Consider the following 16230-nt stretch of genomic DNA (forward strand, 5'->3'; position numbering starts at 1 on the left):
ATAAAATTCAAACGGTTAATATTACAAATGACATTCTGTTATGGGTGAAAAAGAGAACTCGATGACATTAAGGGATAGCTAAGATTCAACACTTAAATGAATATAGGAAATGAACTTCAAGAAAGTGCATAGAAGGCATACCAACAGCATAAATATAAATATATTCATATGAGCAAACTGTGTTAAATATGCTTAACATCTAAGAAGGTGTTTGTTATGTACAAAGTACAAACTACAAAGTACAATGGTAAGGATAAGATATTGGCATACTGGATAGCACTCTACTAAAGGCACAAATAACAGACATAATACTCGAGCAACAATTAATTTTTTTAATGGTTTTTTATAACTTACTGCTTACAACATACATACAAAGGGAAGCCTACAAGCCTAATACAACTTACACGGTACTTCAAGCTTACAAATCTATGCTTACTGATAGGTACTGCTGCTTAAGGTTTCCACAAGGTGATAGGTTCACACCTGAAGGGTATCTCCAATGTACTTAGCTACTGCAGCAATGCCACAAACACTGAAATGATTGCTAATTTTCCAAAAGCACCTTCTCTTCTTGTGTATGCTCTGTTTTATAGACCTGTCTTCCAATGATCCTCAAACATTGGAAGTCAGTTCACAACTGGTGGCAACTAACTGATTTCTTTAAATGTAGCCATCTGACTGAAGAACACTCCCTCAAAACTGTCAATCCACAATCATAGGCAATCTCTCCTAAATTGGTGGCAGTTAGATCATCAATCCACCCCATAATCAGTGGTGTTAACTGATAAGATTACTGCTCAACTGGAAGCCACAAAACTCAGCCACGTTATTCCTAAAATGCAACATATATTTCTAACTAAAAACTGAATGTAACAATAAGCTAATCCTACACTGACAGTCCATCCACTAAATAACTGTGGATTGGAAAAAGTGTACATGACACATACATGATAAATATTTAATCATTATGATCAGATGTTCAAAAATGTTAAAGAGTGACTCATAATGCATATATTGTTCTATATGACAATTGAATATAACTTTATATACAAGAGTGAAATCCCTTTCCCCAACTATACATTCTACAGCCATCATAAAGAGCTACAGAGCTGCAAATTTAATAGTTTGATATTTTCTAATTGGCCTTACAAATTTGACAATCAATGTGCAGTGTTTCTCCCTCTCAAAAAATAAAGTTTCTGTTACAAACATAACACTAGTATCAGAGCTCTTTTGTGGCCTTGGAAGGAAGCATCTAGCAATGGCAGAGTTTTTGAAGAAGAAAAGTGTCTACTGGCCCTCATTGACATTACTGTTTCTTATGTAAATCTTATAATGAAAAAACTCCAGATAGAATATTTTTAGAATATGTCCAATCATATGAAGAAGATCAAAGGGTGTGATTCTTAAAACTTACACATTCTCCAAAGGCTGCCATTGATACCAATAAAGAAATTTCTGAGGTGGAAAGTTATGATCTTCATCAAATTTTTGCAATTAATGACCCAACAATGGCACAAATATTGGCTCTTCGAGATGTCAAAAAATTAGAAATCAACGAGGGCTAAATTTCTGGAGCTGAAAAGTCCAGACCAAATTGGACAGGTCCAGCCAGTCGAAAAGATCCAGCTGTATTTGGTAACTGTGAGATTGTAATGTCCCCAAATTTTTTATTAAGTGGCTTAATTAAATTAATTGTTTAAGTTGTCGAAAAATCGGATTCATTTTTAAATTATGACTTCAATTAATTGATTTAATTATAAAATAATGTGAAAATAATAAAATTAGTCACTTTATTAAAAAAAGTTCTCCAGTCATGACAAATAATAAAGTCGACCTAGACCTTTAAAAAATTCCTGGAGGTCTTTATAAGGAGGTTCCTGGGGTTGTGGGAAATCATGCTTGTGAATTTGATATGATAATTTATGATTTCTGGGGACGAAAACCTTCAAGAGTTTGACAGAAGGGTTGGACGAAAACCTAGCTCTTCCAAAGGGGTGGGTGGATTCATGATGGAGTCTACATCTGTGCCAAAATTGTTAAGCCACTGTTAGAGACAAATTTGCAATAATAAAGACATTACAGAATTGAGGTATTCGATGGTTATATCTTATTTGGGGGAAAAGATTATTATTTTCTGAATATCTTCAGTGAAATATTTTATATTTGCTGTGTGGAGTATTAATATTGATATCTATGGTTATTCAATATTGGCAATCTTTGTGGTTTGATTAATAATTGTTGATATTACTTAAGTGTGCTAACTCAATGGAAGTCCGATAATTTGAGGTTAAATATTTATATGGTTATTTTATCGGGGCATTTAATAATTGAGAAGTCTAAGGTTCATTATAATATTTCTGCGGTGTTAATAGTTGACCACAAAACCTTGACAGAGGCTCTTGATAATATTGTTTGCAACTTTGCGGAACTATGAAGAATGTGCAACCTGTAGCGGCTTTTTCTATCAGAGCATGGATTTTCTGTATGATGTGAGCTGAAGTCTGATACGAAATTGACCTCCTAGTGTGGGTATTTTGTGAGCGGAGCCTTGAGAGGTGAATGCGATTAAGATTCAAGCTTTTGAGAGCTGTGAATGTTAATACAAGATTATTCAAGGTTATATAGCTTGTGAAAGTCCTCGACTCTGCATAATATTCTTTATGTGCGGAGAATATAGGATTACGCTGCCTTCCATACTTGGAGCAGTTACTTCGTTCTTGATTGCAGGTCAAGTCTTCAAGGTATTTGCTACAGGGTGTATCGGGGGTCTTCAACAGAATGACAGGATCCGTTGATCAGTTGAGCTTGTTTACACCTGACTATCGAACGGATTTGAGGAAGCGATTTGGAGACAGGAGCGTACCTTGCAGTGTGGGTGCTGATTGACTCCATAGAGCCTTAAATTCTTGCAGCAGTCTGTTCTTTCTGGTCTTAATTCAGTTTGGCATTGTAATTTGTTTTAAATGCAAAAATTATTAATACTAAGCACCATTCAATGCTGGGCATTACTATCTTCTTAATAATAGAATAGAAGTGGAATTTCGTGCTCCTGTTCATAGTAAAACTAAGAGCTGCATATTTCTGAAAGAATTCCCTTGATTTCAGTTTAGAGTATTTCTGTATTTGCTATCATTATCTTTTTAAATATTTCATGAAATGTAAGAATGCAAGCAGACCACATAATCTGGTATATTGGGAACATTCAAACTTGATGCTGTTAGAAAACAGATTAATTGAGAGTGAAAAATTGAAATCATTTGAGAAGGGGTCTTCTTCAGAGCTCAACCACTTGTTCACTATGCTTTCAAGTTTCAAGACTTATATTGTGACTGCTCCAGTTATTGAGAGTTTTCCGGTCATTCTAAAAAATTGCTTACAACCTGAAGCCAATCCCACAAAGGTCAAGGACCTTTCACATTCCAAGGGGAAAGTTATTCGGCATGCAAAGAGGATTAATCCAGTACAAGATCATTCCCACTGCAAATACATATCTCCTTGAATAGAAGAAAATATTTTGACTCTGCTTGCTACTAGAGTATCATCATTGGCCATCTGATCCAAGAAGCAACGTTCACCAAGAGAAAGAAAATCTCATGAAGCTGAAAAGACTTAGAAACTTTAAAGATCCAACTCTATAATTTCTTTAAGGGCAAACATTTTGGGGAAGAGGGACTGTTATGAGCCATTTTCCTTTTATGCAGATAATAATTGTGTAGCCAACCAAGTTCACCTTCTTCTGTAGCTACGCCCTTCTTGGACAATGAATTCATCAACCCCAACTAACACAGAAGAAGTGAACAAATCATGAAGGAGAAATGCTTATAAATATGCCCTTGAGCCTTGGAAACATATGATAGATGCAAGCTGTGCAAAGCTCTACTAAGACCATCTTGGACCAAGGGAAGTGTTCAAGCTGCCTTGGATATTTGGGCCTGAGATGGCATCCACACATTCTCAATAAATTTCTATTCCCTCTTACCTAAAGATCAAACCTTTTATGTTTTATTTTTTGTATGTTCCAGTCTTGACAATATAAAGAGTTCAATTTAGATTTTTCTGCAATTTTTAAATTTATTTTTTGACAGCTACAGAAATCAGTTTTACAAGCGTCCGATTTTTTCCAATCCATTTTTTATCCAAGATCAGGTGCCAATTGGATCACTATATAATGTGGCTAAGGATGTTACCACATGTCTAAAGCATATGGTATTGAACTGAGTGTGTTGGTGTAAATGCATGTGCAAGTCACACGCACATTCAAAATTTTGCAAGAGCTTCAGAATTTTTCTGATCCATTTTTTGTCCAAGATCAGAGGACAACTTTGCATGTAAGCAAAGTTATATCAAGCCAATGGAAAGCTTGAGTTACAAAAACGTTGTTATATAATAGCATGGCTAAAGCAAACTACTGACACAACAAATGCATCATGAATATTGTCCTTTCTCCATCACTGTTGTGTGAATGTATAAAAAGTAAACAAAGATCATGACAGGAAACATGGTCACGTGATCAAGCAATGCAGTAATGCGTACACCTAATTTAACAAAAACCTTATACAAGTAATACAGTGGCCATCAGCTAGGCCTACAAATATAAGGTTGACAGATGTCATGTATGTATGGCTCCCTTTACATGTGGATGGAGCCGTGGGCAATTGACAATTGTTAGAATCACAAGGTGCCAATTGGATCACTATATGATGTGGCTAAGGATATTGCCACGTGTCTAAAGCATATGGTATTGAACTGAGTGTGTTGGTGTAAATGCATGTGCAAGTCACACAATTTCAAAATTTTGCAAGAGCTAACAATGTTGTTGTTACTCCAAAAGTGGTGCAATACAATTGAAGCTTGCATGCACTCGCGCGATGTAATTAAACAATGTATGCACAGTTTTCTTGCCTTATCTCATGCAAAGCTTCTTGGGAATAATGCTTGCACAATTGTGCACAATGTCATTCTGCTAGATTGTCGACTATGGGCAAACATCCTAGTGCTACAAGATTTGCAAATAAGGGAATAACACAGCATGGGAAGAGTAAAGTAGAACTGATGTGCAAGAGCACAAGTTGCACAGATCTATACATGGATCCTTTGCCCTATCATGTAAAGCAAGCACCTCTATTGTGTCTAGTGCACAAGGGAAGAACTTCATTGATGTTGATCTAAAAAAACAAAAGTCATGTTGAACTGTTGCATGGTTGTATCTAAATCACTTCACATATTCTTGTAGAGCAACATTCTCATTATGCTAGAGAGACCCAGGGGTATTAGCATAAAAAGTGGCACTGACTGCACACACAATGCAGCTTGTCGATGCACATGGCTACTGATAAGTAGCAAATGTAATGCTGGAAGCTTTTATGAAATCTTAAGAATCAATGAAGGCCAAATGCAATCATAATTCTACCCAAGAACCAATGAAGGTCCAAAATATGTTCGCATAACTGATGTATGAACCAATGATCCTAACTTTCCTAACCATGCCTGTTTGCAAAAGCCAAGGAGAGGTCACCCCTGTACTTTTGCACTAAAATAGAGAGGGTGTCATGGAACCTGTGCATCCTTTGGCGAGAGAAATGTGTCTCTATATGCAAAAGTTGGAATGCAAAACAATGCATAGTATTAGTCATTGACTTGGTCATTGCCTAAAGTGCCTGTGCCACAAAATGCTAAAGTTGTGTTGTGCAAGATTGCATTGAGCATAGTTGACAAGCACCTTAATGCAGTGCTGGTTGTTGTTTAGCTCAACGTGAGTATAGTGTAGTTAGACCAAGAACTTGGCCATCGAAATGAAGCTGTTATATGTGTGCATGGGCCTTGCCTGCTGCAAGTGCAAAGATACAAAGGCTAACCTTTTGTGAAGATGCACCTAGGGAATGGTTGATCATTCCTATGCAGATTATTTGCATGGTCAACCATTAAAGATATCATTTCTCAATAGCCTTGCACAATGCAGATATTGTTGAATTTGGTGTGAAAGAGCCTAAAGAGGATTTGCAATCAAAAGGTATAAAGAAAGCAGCCTATTCAGCTATTTGACTTCAGCACTACTGGAAGTAATGAAGACAAAGATTACGTGCTGGATGAAGGGAAGAAGCCACTCCTGCAGCCATCTTACACAACAGAAACTTTTAATGTATTATGGAAGCAATCACAACAAATACTAGTTTTATATAACCTGGCATTGACATAACAATTCATTTAGGCTTGCGGCATTGCAACAAATTTATTACCAGCAACTCAGAAACAAAAGATTAGCATGATATAGACACTTGACCCATAGAACTATAATACCTTACAAAATCAGAATTTGACAGGATATATAGGCTGTAAACAGCAACTAGTAGCTTCCACAAACTTGGAAAACTATATTATACCACTTAAAAATCACCCTCACTCACTTGACAGTCCTCTGACAGTCCAGTCCTCAATCAATCCATACACCCTCCTACAGCAGACGTGTTTGTTTTCTTTGAAGTTAGACTCTCATTTTCCTCTTATTCCTTGCTGCAACCTCTTTTCTTCTCTCCTTATCTGCCCACAACCTTCAGCAAATTCTAAAAATTACCACAGCACAAAAACAACAGCTACCACCCACAACATTAGGAATGCCAAGATTAAAGAAAAAATGGAATAGGAGGGATGCCGACTGGGGGCAAACCTGCCACCTCATTATTTACAAAAATATTGCTGCTGTCACCATTCTAAAAATGGAATAATAAACTGCCAACACCCACACACCCTGCAGACATAGAAACTTGAGGACAGATGAGCAAAATTGTAAGAAATATTTTTTTGTTTGTGCAGGATTGCTTCTAAGCCTAGATGCTCCTGCGTCAGAGACCCCAGGTAGATGAAAATGTTCCATGAGTTTAAGGCTCATGAGCATTTTGTGAAACTCGGAATTGTGATGTCATGCTTTTTTCAGATCCATAGTGTCTCTTTGTCGGCCTTTCTTTAGATTCAACTTTTGTTCTCTTATCCCATTTGGAGTCTACTACCATTTCTATCTAGTTTCACACAATTTCCACATTCACTGCCATAAATGATTGTTTCATGTAATTAAAACACAAATCACCTTCAAAATTGATGTCACGTTAATTCCTTTGGAGTGTTTTGCCTCATATTCTTCTGCTATGAGCCTCTTCAAAACTTAGCATGGTTCTGAAATATTTTTCTCATTTCTTTCTTGACTTTCACAATTCCTCTTCAAATCTGCTATGGCCTCTCGAGCTGATCTTTGTATATGTCCATCAGCTGCTCCTTTTTGTTTACACTCCTTTAACTTCTTGAAAGAATGTTCTTCCTTCATCCTATTTTCTAGGACCTTGTCTAAAAACATTTTATCTGAATTCAAACATTTTATGGAACTGTTACTTACCTCTCCACTTTCTTTTAATGGTCTCAAAGTAAAATTTATGCCATTGTAATGTCCCCACCTTTTTAGCATCTCAGTGGAGTTCTTAGCCTTTACATTCTCCGAAGGCTAAGTGGAGAAATAAGGAGAAATTGATTAAATTAATTTCTTATTAAGTCATTAAATAAAATAAAATAAAAAAAGGTGACTTTATATTTAATTAATTTAATTAAAAGTGACTTAAGTGATTTATTTAAATATTTTAATGTTATTATAAAGTTATAAAGTAACTTTATAATAATAAGGTCACTTTAATATTATAATGTGTGAATATGTCTTTAATCCCACATTGGCCAAGAAAGTGTTCGAGCTCTCATAAGAAAGAATAAAAAGGGACTTAAGAGCTCATTTTATATCATCCATCCAGAGAATTGATATTTGTTTGTTATGAACTTGGGAGAAGAAGCCAAGGGTTTCTGATTCAGTCAACCATTGGAGAGCGACAATTCTTCAGTGTTGCAACCATTTGAGGTGGTGAAATATCCACTGAATTTGGCATTTCAGGAGAGCTTCATTCTGGAGTTCTATTTGGGCATTAAAAAGAAGGGAAGACATCTAGGGTATGCAGATTTTCGAATATATATCAATTGCAGACCTACAGTTTCATTTGGCAGCCATTAAAAATCAGAATTGAAGCAATCATTTCAAGATACAATTGCTGCTACAGTACCCGCGCTACAGTAGACGCTACAGTAACCATGCTACAGTAGACGCTACAGTACTCGCGCCCCAGTAATCCATGAATAGTGAAATGCTACAGTGGCGTGAATAGTGATGTGCTACAGTGCTAAGAAATCAGGCATTTAATTGGCAAATTATTCGTAGCTACAGCAGGAACGTGTTTAATTGGCAGTCCATTGAAGAGTGGAGACCATCATTTGCAGCAAGCATTTTACATATCAGGTTCTCTAATTTTGCTGTCATAAGTTTTGGAAATTACATGTTATACCTTTGTAACAATTTGGTGTGAGAATAACTAATAAAAACTTCATTATGCTGCTGCCACATAATTTCTAGTTTGCATGCCAAGTGTTTGATGATTTGTCAAGCAGCTGTAGTTGTTATTTTTAGTTACTTATATGCATCAAAATCAATTGGCATATCATTTCTATGACATTGTTAGTCAATCTTTCATGGTTAGAGGCATTCAAAACATTAATTGCAGTGTACAAGACCCAAACAATACAAACAGAAAACTCATAACAGCAAGTACAGACTTTGCAAGACAAGTGTTTGACAAAATTCCCAAGGGTAGAAATCAATGATTTAAGGGCAAAGTTAGTAAGGGTTCTTACAGCCATTCTTCAAAATGGTATAGACATTGTGCTTTCCATTATATATAGCCTCTAAATCAAACTGCCACAGTCTTCCCAACTGTTAATAAGTCCCTTATTTTCCTGTGGATCCCTCTTGTTTTGTCGGGCCCCTCTTTACGATGCTCATATCCTTTTCCTATACTGCCACGCATCAAGCGGGCGGTATTTTGATGAGGCACTTTCCTCATGTATGCGCAGAGCTCCGTTTTGTTGCCACGTGTTCTTCATCAGCATTTTGGTTTCGGTGGGCCTGCTCATTGTCAATCGGGGTTTGACATGTGTCATGTCTACAGGTATTCTTTCAAAAAAATAAAAGGCAGAGTCTAAAGCCCCGACGCCACGTGTTAGGCCGGCAGACCTGTTTGAGAAAGGAAAGAAATGGGGAGTTGAAGACCCGTTTAGTGGCCACATGACAGTGAAAGATATTCGGGAGAAAGGTGCCAGAGAATGCAAAAAATATGAGATGGCCACCACTGACGGTGGAGATTAATTTTGGGGGCAGAGCGTTTGGGAAACCATTCGCTGGTGGAAACGGTTATAAAGCCATCATGATCTGTCATGAGCATAAAAAGGCAAAACAAAAAGTGTCACGAGTCACGTGATCAGGCGAGGAGGGCAATTACCTGGAGATCTGCGTCCACATTCAGGGAGGCTTTAAATTAGAATTTTGGTGGTCATTTCAGAAGGTTCACCGTTCAAAGAAGATTTTGATGTTATTCAGACTTTGGCATTTTATTTCTGTGTTTTGATACTTTGGACTGTGCCAAATTCCGGCCTTTCAATAAAACTCTTTATGCATTATAATATGCTTCATGTCGAGTGTAACGAAGACTGATATTTCTGCATCTGTTTCAGCTTTTATAATTCTGAATATAATTTCCGTTGGATGGATCATGTTTTAAACTCTTTCATTTCAGTGTCGGTTGTGTTTAGAATATATTATGTTGGCAGTGGATCTAGAATGAATGTTATGGTAATAAAGGATAGTTCAGCCTTTTGAATTATGCATTCAATGTATAGTTTATTGTGCCTCAGAAGTTGAGTTTTAAATTCTAGTACATCATCTAGATTAGTTTAAATTTTAGTTTTCTCTTCCCTTTTCCCTTTCCATATGGATGAAGAGCCAGCTTTTAAAATCCCCAAGGTCATTCATTAAAGCGCATTAAGTCCCCTGCTTAATGAACTTCCCATAAGGCTGTTGTCTTGGAAGCAATTTCAAGCATCAATACCAACAAAGCATGGCACGCGTCCATAAGCATAACATCACACAAAATCTGATCTCTATAAGCACCAATTTGAAATTGACCAAACACTATTCACTTCCAAGAGTTGGTACTTGCTCCCAAGCCTTGAGACTTTGTAAAGATTGGGATGCTTGAGACTCTCTAGCCCAAGCTTTTCCACCATCTCTTTGGACACTAAATTGTCCATGCTCCCATTGTCAACAATGACTCAGCAACACTTACCTCCAAACTTATATATGGTTCTAAAAGGACACCTTTGAAATGGCTCTTTCTCCTTCTTTAGTTCAGCACCACCCATCTAAATATTTGAGCCTCACCATCTTTAAGTTCCTCCATGTGTTCCAATGAAGCAATGTTGCCTTCATTTGCTTGAGCAATATGATTTCTACCTATATCTCTTGTAGTGTTGTCTTACTACAATTGCAGGCATTCAAAGGTCCTATGACAAATCTCTCCACACTTATAACTAGTGATTGCTCTACCTCTTCCTCTTGAAGTATTCCCATCTTCCCTTAAGTTTTGGCTCGTATTACCAATTTGAGAAGTGTCAACTTCTCTACTTAGTTCTCCCCTACTATTAGCTTGTCCTTTTCTACTCCCTTTGAAGTCATTTGATTGCTTTCTCACCCACTTTTCGTTAGCATTCAAGGCATATTGATAGGCCTACAATATTGTCATCACCATGACAATACTATGAAAATCAGATTCACTAGTAAAATATCTTGTTCATATTAACTGAGAACAAATTACAATATATAGGCATATAAAATACTGCAGATATTTAATATGCCAACTAACCCACCTAACTACCTACATACTGCAAAAGGCAATTAAGATATCACCTAACTAAATACATTATTGACCATTACCAGAGTAAATAAATATTATTCTAACACCCTCCCTTAATGGTCAATCTGTCAAAAACACCAAGTTGCCCCGTGAATTTTACAAATTTATTCGGGCTCAGAGACTTGGTGAGAATATCCGTAATCTGATCCGCTGTCGGAACATACTGCAACTGAATTGATCCGTCTTCTACCAATTGGCGGATGTAGTGACAATGAAGCTCGACATGCTTCGTACGTTCATTAAAGACTGCATTTTTGGCCAATTTGAGCACCCCTTGATTATCAATATACAAGGGAGAAAGACCTGTTTGTGGCATCTGCATGTTAGAGAGCATCCTTCGAAGCCAAATGCCTCACATGTGACCTTAACTATTCCCCAGTATTCGGCTTCAATCAAGGAAAGAGCCACGGCCTGTTGCTTCCTGCTGCTCCAAGCGACGGCACCAGTACCCAAACTGAATACGTACCCAGAAGTGGATTTTCTGTCATCCACCAATCTTGCCTAATCTAAGTTGGTATAACCAATCAGCTTTAAATCGTTGCACCTAGTATATAAAATGCCATAGTCTAAAGTGCCTTTCACATATCGTAATACTCGCTTCCCTGCAATCCAATGATCAACCTATGGAGCTGTCATGAAGCGAGTGATGTAGCTGACAGCGAAACTGATGTCAGGTCGGATGAGGCTGCCTACTAGCTGTCTGAATTTTGTTTCATCTACTGCAGGTGAATCAAACTTGGTTGATAACTTTAGCCCTTTCTCCATAGGTGTGGAAGCAAGTTTACAATCCTGCATTTGAAACTTATCCAGCAAACTGCGGGCATACTTGGATTATGAAATAAAGATACTGTCATCAGTCTGCCACACTTCGACACCTAAGCAATAATGGAGAAGCCCCAAATCTGTCACGACAAAAGCTTGGCACAAGTCCTGTTTGATTGTGGCAATCAAATGTGCTGGATTTCCAGTAATGATCAAGTCATCCACGTAGACAACAAGAAAAAGAATCTCATCACCGAAAAGTTTGACATACATATTAGTGTTAGAGGGACTGCGTTGAAAACCATGTTCAACCAAATACTGATCAATCTCGAAGTACCAAGCCCGAGGGGCTTGCTTCAGGCCATAGAGGGCTTTTACCAATCTGCAAACCTGATGTTCCTTACCAGGAACCTTGAAGCCAAGGGGTTGAGTCATATAAACTTCTTCCCGCAACCCATCATTGAGGTATGCACTCTTAACATCGATTTAGTGAAGTTTCCATCCAAACTGAGCTGCAATGGCAAGAAGAAGATGAATGGTACTCATCTTGGCAGTAGAAGCAAAAGTCTCCTTGTAGTCAATGCCCTCCCGCTGTGTAAAACCCTGAGCAACCAATCTGGCCTTGTACTTATCCAAAGTACCATTTGCATGATCCTTGACTTTGTAAACCCATTTACAGTTGATGGGTTTCTTCCCAGGAGGCAAATCAGAAAGAATCCAAGTGTGATTCTTCAAAAGACTATGGTATTCGGTCTCCATAGCCTTTTCCCACTCAGGAATACCTTTAACCTCGGAATATGTTTGGGGCTCATGGACGCTGTGAATGTTGGCCATAAGTGCAAAGTTGACTGTATTATGTTGCTTTCTCTTTCTGCAAGCGGATCTACCCTCAATAAGCTCATCATCATGAAGATCTCCTATAGTCTTGGCCCACCACTAAGGCCTGAGGGTAGAAGTACCAACATCTGGCATTGGAGGAACAACATCCCCTGGAGTTTCTGGAACAAAGTCATCTGGATGTGAATCCTATGAAAAATCAGCTGGTGCTGGATCGATAGATTCCTCATCTTCAGAGTCAGAATGCATTCGCAGGACTAGGAATAGTAGAAGGCATAAATAGACCAGTAGTCTCATCAACCACAACATCACGACTAAAAATGAGACGATGTCCCTACATCAATCAACCTATAGGCCTTGTGGTTGTCATTGTAACCAGTAAACATAAGTGTTTGGCTTTTTGAATCCATCTTAGCATGCTTAGCGTCTGGAATCCATACATGAGCCGTAGGACCGAAGACTTTCAAATGGCCCACTTTAGGCTTGCGTCCTGACCAGGCTTATTCCAGAGTCAGCTTCGTAACGGCATGTGTAGGTGACCGATTTAGCAAATAGACTGCAGTGTAAACTGCTTCAGCCCAATATTTCTTAGGAACATTTCTCTGTTCTATCATAGAACGAGCCATTTCAGTAATGGTGTGATTGCTACATTCAACTACACCATTCTGTTGAGGGGTGTATGGTGTGGTGAGTTGGTGTTTAATGCCATGTGTAGCACAAAATGTAGAGGTCATTGGAACAAAACTCCCCCCCCATTATCTGACCTTAGAGTGACAATCTGAGAACTGGACTCTTTCTCAACTAAGGCCTTAAACTACTGAAATGTATTGAACACATCTGATTTATTTTTTTAGAAAATACACCCATATTTTACAACTGAAATCATCAACAAATAACAAGTACCTGCAACCAGTAACAGACGAAGTGTTCATTGGCCCACATACATCAACGTGAACCAATTGAAGGAACTTGGAGGCTCGCCAAGAATCACCATCCGAGAATGGTGTCCGATGCTGCTTCCCAGCTTGACAGGCTACACAAACTCCATGATTTTGAGGTTGGATCTCAGGTAGACCAGCTACCAGACCCTCTGGATATAACTAAAAGAGATAGTGCGCGTTTAAGTGCCCATAACGTTGATGCCAAAGCGTTTTGATGGATGTACTCCTAGCAACCAAAGCATGCTCTTGAGAATCACCGAAATCAGCAAGTCTATACAAACCATGATCTTCAAGTTCCATAGCGATTGTAGTACGAGTCTCCCTATCAACGATGTTGCAGATGGACAGACTGAAGACAACATCTAATTGAGGAGAATGCCTCATGATCTGACTGACGGAGAGGAGATTATGTTCCATGCCTGGAACATAGTAAACATCAAGAAAAATTGAATTTCTACCTCTTGAGTGAATCTGGACAGTACTCTTACCAGCAATTGTGTACTCTTCTCCTCTGAAGATTACTGAATCCGAAAATGGTTCAAATTACGTGAACCAATCCAGATGATGAGTAAAATACCGCGAAGCTCCTAAATCAATATACCAGGCAAAAGAGTGTACTGGATCTGTTGTTCCCTTGGCCATAAAATCATAGAAAGCAGATTCTTTCTGCTCAGAGTGTTCGGCGACATTTGCTTTCTGTTGAGACCCTCCATGCTTCTTTTGTTCAGAAGCCAATCGAATTTGACACTCGGCCTTCATGTGACCAAACTTGTGACAATAATTGCACTGAATGTTCTTCTTCTTGTTGCTGTCCTAAGAAGAACCAGAGCCTTTCGGCTGAGAAGATTGAGCCTTCCCTTTGTTCTTAGCAAAAGATTTGGCAGAGAACACTTGCTCGGTGGAGGGAGAATTGGTACTGTTGGTGCCACCGATCTTGCTGTAAAAGCTTGTCACAAAGATCACAAAACTTCAAATCGACGTCAATGGAAGTGATATTCAGTGTTTCGATGAAATGCTCATAAGATTTGGGCAAACTCTTCAAAGTAATGACGACCATGTCCTCTTCCTCCATTGTGCAACCAATCACCTCAAGTTGGTCACGGATGTCCTTGATCTTGGTCAAGTGATCCTACAGAGGTGTCCTCTCGTCCATCATAATCCAAAAAAGCATATTCTTCAAAAAGAATGCTCTGTTCTTGTCAGAGGTTTCATGGAGACTCTTCAAATGATCCCATATCTCCTTCATTGTTTTTCCGGACGGTACCTGAGGTAGCTACTCATCGGTGATGGAGAGTTTAATGAGCATGACAGCTTCCCAATTGCACTCATCCCATTTGTCATGATCTTTTCTAGCAATGTCTAGACGTTGAGACGTGCCTAGAACAACTGCATTAAGACATTAGTACTCAAAAATCGTCAACATACGCTGCTTCCAGGTGTTGTAGTTGCGGCCATTGAACTTTTGACAACTTTTGAGCATAATGTTCGTCAGCAATGCCATCACGTACCCCAAGGTCGAACTGGTGAAGGCATGAATGCATGAAAACCAAAGGATGAAAATAGAGGGTTTTAGAAACAAATTCTGCAAATTGGATTCAGAGGCAAAAACTAAAACCCTAGCACGATTTTCGAGGCAGAAATCCTTACATCCTTGTGAAAAACCCAAAAAGACTGCAATCAGAATAATTTTTTTGAAAATGAAGGGTCAAATCTGTGGGCTCAAAAAACGAGGCATGCAAAACAATGCACCCAAAAAAATCCAACAACCCAGTTGAGCTCTTGAAAAACCCACAACAATTTTGCAACTGGAAAAAAAATTTGCCATGAAACAAGGTCAAAATCCTAGGCAAAGTTGTAGAAACCCTAGAAAAAAAAATCTGGAGACCCAAAAAAATTTGATGGTGACCCAATTGAGGTTTCGAAAAACCCACCAAGAATTTGCAATCAAAATAAAATTTCGACTTGAACTGAAGGGTCAAAAACCTAGTCGAATGTGCAGAAACCTTACCCAAAAACAAATCTGCAGACCCAGAAAAATCTGATGGTGACCCAGTTTAGGTTTCAAAAAACCCACCAAGAATCTGCGATCGAAAAAAAAATTTGCCTTCAAACAGAGGGTCAAAACCCTAGACGAAGTTGCAAAAACCCTAGGTCGTTAAAAAACATGTAGATTTTTTGAGAAAAATAGGTTTTGTGCCCTAGCTCTGATACCATGTGAGAATCAAATTCACTGGTAAAATATCTTGTTCATATTAACTGAGAACAAATTACAATATATAGGCATATAAAATATTTTAGATATTTAATATGCCAACTAACCCAACTAACTACCTACACACTGCAAAAGGCAATTAAGATATCACCTAACAAAATACATTATTGACCATTAACAGAGTAAATAAATATTATTCTACCAAATACTCATCTAATCTTCGACTAGTATTCAAGTCTATTGAGGTACATTGAACCTTGTTTTGTGGTTTCTTCCACACGCCCAACTTGGATGTTAAGCCAATAAAATTCTTCAGTGTATGCTTGGACATTTAGTTCCTTTAGCTTTAGATTTTGTAGCTGCTTCAACAAATTGAGATGATAATCAAAATGCAAAAACTTTGGTTTCGTCTTTGTCACATCTAATCCCATGTTTGAATCTTCTCCTTTCCCTTCCTTTGTCAATCCATTTGTATATGATCCTACAAAAGGGATGTATTACCCTTTGGCTTGGTACTTGCCAACCTCACCTTCTATAGGTCTTCTATAGATTCAAACTCAAATTACTTTATCATGCAATTCCTCTGCATTCAACCTTCCATTGTAACATGTAGTCTCTACCCATAGTCGATTTCCAATAAGAGATA

General features: G+C 38.1%; 1 protein-coding gene across 2 annotated transcripts in view; it reads right to left on the reverse strand.

Annotated features, from left to right (window-relative positions):
* The window catches only part of LOC131048987 (uncharacterized), a 185283-nt gene that overhangs the window by 92156 nt on the left and 76897 nt on the right, over positions 1 to 16230 (reverse strand). The window lies entirely within an intron of this gene.

This window comes from Cryptomeria japonica, chromosome 4 (assembly GCF_030272615.1).
Source record: "Cryptomeria japonica chromosome 4, Sugi_1.0, whole genome shotgun sequence".
Lineage (NCBI taxonomy): Eukaryota > Viridiplantae > Streptophyta > Pinopsida > Cupressales > Cupressaceae > Cryptomeria > Cryptomeria japonica.